Below are 5,368 nucleotides of genomic sequence, written 5' to 3' on the forward strand. Positions count from 1 at the left end.
AACGTTTCGGCCTGATGATGACAAAACCTTGTCGAAACGTTGTATATTTGCTGTTATGTTAAACTTATATTAAAGTTTTTCTTCATTACCCATTCAAACCGTCTCCAACCATTACATCTTTCATTTGGACTGTACATGAGGGTTTGATTATATCTTTATTGATGTAATTTTTAAATGAAATAGTAAGAAACTAGAGTTCTTAAAAACTATTATTTTTTCAATAAACAGTACCACTTTTAATAAATAAAAACATTACATTTTATATGAGTAACATTTATGAAAACTTTGAGCTCTGTACATTGAATCATTTTGATACAATTGGTTGCGTATGACTAAAAAGCACAATCTGAACACTTTTCCCATGCAGTACTTCCCAGAGAAAAATACTTTTTTTTAGAAAATGTTCACTTTTTCTATATTTTTTTCAATGAGGTATGAATACTACGATTAGTAATTACTATCATAAACGACCATCTCTGCTAGTATCAATAAAAGCAGGAGTGTCTTATGCATTCTTTGTCTCAGTGTTACTCTCATCGAAAAAATAAATCAGACTTGCAAGTTAGAGAAATGAAACATAGAGGTTTTTATTCACTTTACCATAACAGTCTGTCACATTTACTTACAAGAAGGTAAAATCAACATAAACCAAACATTTTTATGTATTGCAGTAACTTACATTTCAATCCTTATTCAATAGTATTTACTATACAACATGGGCATGCAAAATGTTAACTACTTATATAAAACCAGTGTCTCTTGTTTGTTTTACCAATTCCTATAGGTTATTTCATCATAAGTCTTGAAACATGGGTGATTAATATCTCTGCTCTTTTTTTGTGCTAATTTCATATGCACCCTGCTTGATTCTGAAAAAACAAACTGTAATTAGGGTGTTAATTACACGTGCTAATGAATGTAATGTATTTATGTGAGTGATGTAATAGTTTTATCAGTGCTACCTGTTGGTGGTGTTCTTTGATGTTATTTAACTTAAAACTGTAAAATTGAAGTGTGTCTAGCAACACAAGTTATACTTGTGTTTTAATTAACTATATATGTTAGTAATCTTGAAACATCCAGCTCGTATGCTCTAAGTTTTCTTTGTATGAACTCTGTCCGGTTGTTTAATTGCATGTTGTGAAGTGTCTACAGAAGTGGTTGAAATTAATTTTCACTGTCATGAATATACTTCCACTTAATGTAGCATTAAGGAACCATTACTAAATAAGAACAAACTACTTAAATAATTTTTGCTCAGACATTAAATCAGTAAGACTTGCATTGGGTCGATGGTTAGCTTACAGAATTGCAATGTGAAAATCTAGGGATTGATTCCCTGCAGTGGTCAGAGTACAGATAGCCCATTGTATAGCTTTGATCTAAAACAAACAAGAAAATACACCAGTAAATCATTTGTTTGTTTTATTCTCATTATATTGTTGATATTAGGAACTCATGTCATTCTGTAGGAATTCATTAGTTGTTTTTGTAACAGTTTATATTTGGAGTTATTTTTAAACCATTCCTGTCTCTCTCTCGTTCTGTTTTAGCAACTACAAACAACTTATTTCTTGGCTCGAGCTGAACCTCGTGTCACATTAGTTGTTATCTGTGAAGGAAAGAAGTCTCAGAAAGATTCTCACATTACAAATTTTCTTCAGGACTTCTGCTCTCAGTTGAGATGTAACAAGGTTTTTGCAAGTTTGAAACCAGGTTCCAAATGAATAAAATAAAATGTTATATTTGAAATTAAAAATTTAAAAAAATATATTTTGTATATCGTTGTAAAAAGTGATGAGAAAAAATTAAAATGGTACAGAAATTTCGTATATAAAAATGTATAATTTGTGAAAGAAAATGTATTACTAGGAAGAAAATGGTAAATTAAAAACCGTTTTTTTTTCAGTACTCAACTAAATTGTCTGTGTGGATAAATGAATTATAAAAAATTAAAAATTAGTTTTGTGAAAAGGTAAATAAAAAATAAATGAAAGAATGAATATGAACTGAATTTAAAATGAACATTCCAACAACAATTCTAGTAATTTTAACATGAGGAAAAATGTTACAAGAAAGCATAAAAAGTGCTTAGAAAGAAACGTTTTTCATTTAATTAGTATTATTATAAACACTTAATAGCTGTTACATTTTACTTTTTATTGAGTATGAACAACGACTTGAAAATAGTAACCCCCAAAATAAAAATTACACTTTAGGGCAGTGAGTGCATTATAGGAGCAACTGTCAATTCCCACAATTTTACTAGAATGGTCCTAAAATAGGTGGTTTTGACTAGTTGTTTTCCCTCTAAAAAAAACTTAGGAAGGCTACTACAGATAGCTCTTGTAATATAAGTTTAAATGTGTCTGATTTATTTGTGATATACCTGTTCACTCATTCATGGCAAAGAACAATTTTTCATGGTATTACAGAATTAACCTGGTAATTATATAAGTAGTAGTTTGGATCAAACAGAAAAACAATTACACCAAATTATCATCCGTACATAACGTTAAAATGATGGAACATCTTAATATCTCTATCAAGATTTTATATTTACCTTTGAAATAGACCAAATGATCTATTAAAACCTCGCCTGCAAAATCAACTTTTTTTATATTTAGTCAGAAAATTGTTGCAACTCTTTACACGCGTTACATCATACTTTTATTTAGTTACTAGGTGTATTATTAGGTAACACATCACTGTGCACGGTATCGAACCAACATTGTTCCTGGAGACCCTCCACTCATCAACCCTTCTCCCATGATTGTATACTTATAGTAGTTTCCAGCTTCTTCCTCGTTACCCCATCATTTAGCATTACAATATTTTTAAACAAGAAAGTTTTAAAATAGTTATTATCCATTAGTACCTACAGTTTACATTATTTGTAATTTGGGGGGGGGGGAGCATAATCTGAGTCATTCTTGAATTTTAATACACGATTGTCAGATTCGTATCAAATTTGCAACGTCAATAAATTAATGATGAAACGTCATAATATCTCTATCAAGATTTTATCTTTACCTTCAAAATATATATTTTATCTTATATTTAGTCGGAAAATTATTGTACATTGTTACTTACTTTTATCTGAATTACACAAGATGTTATTATTTTTGTAAACACGTTACGTACTTGTATTCAATGCTGTGTTTTTTTAAAGTTTCAACATACCTGAGCTAAGTTTCATTAAACTGTTTTTCTTTTTTTACTATGAATGGGGGCGGGCGTGGCTCAGTAATTAGCGTGCCAGGGTGTAAATCTGAGGTTATGGTTCGCTCTCCGCTCTTTAGAGTGTCATTCAAAACCCACTGTTTGACTATAGTAATCCGAGATTTGGCGGTGGGTGTTGTTAACAGGCTAGAAGTTTTTTTCTTAGCCTATCAGGTTCAATATTAGGGATGGCTATGGCAGATACTCCTTGTGCAACTTTACGCAAAGAATCGAAACAAACCAAACTGGTTTGAGTTTCCTTGTAGATTAATGAGGGGAAATGTGACTTAAACTACCGTATAAAATAGAACATAAATAAACAACATTCATTTGTTTTAAATATCGTATTAACTTTACTACTTCCTGTTAATACATGCAAGTGAAATCATTCATAATTTCATTATTAAAACTCTCCTCGATAGGCAGAATATATTACTGAAACACGTTGGTTCATGTTTCGTGGGGATATCTTATCTTGAAAGATACAGTGTGATTATACAGAAAACCTGATTTTGAAATTATTATAACTGAAACATTGTTTAGTCTAGAAACACTAAGTTTCATTTAAGCAAATACAGAAACATAATTTGTTGGAATGAAAGTTTACACAAGGTAGAAAGTGTTTCAAAACTATCACGGAATGTATTCAATACGCTGCACGTTTTGTCAATCAACATATCAACCACATTCTTAAATGGAAGTACGAGAAGTATCGTGTTACGACATTTTTGAAAGATTCGAATATAGTTCACACTGATACGCATATAGTTGAAATTACTAATTTCGTATTGCTAGAAGAGAGTGAAAGAAAATAAGAGAAAGGCCACTTTCCAAACATCCTCGAATGCGTACAAAATGCAAAACTGTACCGTCCGCGACAGGACTCGAACCTGCAATCTTCTGATCCGAAGTCAGACGCCTTATCCATTAAGCTACGCGGACAACGAATATTAACTTCAACTATAGATTTCTCAACAAAACTTCCTTTTGTTATTTGTATTATTTTTATTCCTGAATATAAACAGCGTACGCTATGTTTTTCTATTGAAAAGATCCCTTACATGGCAGTTATATAATCGAATGTACTTGAAATAAACTACCTTGCTTTTTAGAAAATGAATGAAAATATTTTTATCGTGGTTTTAAAGCAACCCTACACAATAGGCTAACTGCGATTTGTCTACGGAGAGGAATCGAGCTCTAGATTCTATAGTTGTATACGTTAACATACCTCTGACTCATTATGGGACATGAAAATATTCAAACAACTTATTGATCTAGGATGAATGTTATAATTTCTTTTCTACGCGTATGATTAAAATACCAAACACAATCTTCTCAAAATTATCGATCACTAATAATTATATAATCTGTTTGTTGAATAATTTTACCAAAATAGAGAAATGATTGCATATATTTGGTGTTTATTTTTTAAAAAAGGTATTTATTGGATTAGTTCTTAAGCATCAAGTTACACTCTTTAAAATATATTTCAAATTTCAGTTTTATTTTAATGATCTTTTGTCCTCTATCACTCCAACCCTCTCTCTCAGTGGTTCATCGGTAAGTCTGAGGACTAATAACACTAAAATTCCGATTTTTGATACTCGCTCCAGGTAGAGAGCACATAGCCCAGAGTGTAACTTTATGATTAAGAACTAAAACAATAAAAACTTTTCTCCCACAAATTAAAAAGAAACAACAAATATATGTCATCATTTCTCTAATTTGATAAAATTACACAGGCTTGTAATGGTTTTATTGTCTTGAAATTTTTACATGTCCTATTGTAATTCCTGTACGCCGAATCCGAAAATGATATTAATTTTTCTCTATCACGTACAAATTTTTCACAAAACATCATAAGGCAATACAAAAAGAAAGACCACGACACGTAGTTTCGAGACTAAAAGACGTAGATTTTATACAAAAGATCAGGATGAATGAGGATGCATATTCATTTGACATCAATGTTCTTCCCTTTTCTTTAGTTTGTTTGTACTTTTGTTAACAAACGTAATAATAAAAATTTTCATTGTGGTAAACGAAATAATGATTTTATCTAAGTAAGAGTTTTTTGTTTTTTTTCTTTCCTATTTGTAAATAATACTTACGTGATAGAAAAAAAAAGAATATTATTTTTGAA

General features: G+C 30.5%; 1 non-coding gene across 1 annotated transcript; it reads right to left on the reverse strand.

The window, feature by feature from the left end:
• Positions 1 to 4,091: 4,091 nt before the first annotated feature.
• Trnar-ucg lies at positions 4,092 to 4,164 on the reverse strand. Its single transcript has one exon. It is a non-coding gene; the product is annotated as a tRNA-Arg (tRNA).
• Between the last annotated feature and the right edge of the window lie 1,204 nt (positions 4,165 to 5,368).

The sequence above is a fragment of the Limulus polyphemus genome, unplaced genomic scaffold (genome assembly GCF_000517525.1).
Source record: "Limulus polyphemus unplaced genomic scaffold, Limulus_polyphemus-2.1.2 Scaffold1550, whole genome shotgun sequence".
NCBI lineage: Eukaryota > Metazoa > Arthropoda > Merostomata > Xiphosura > Limulidae > Limulus > Limulus polyphemus.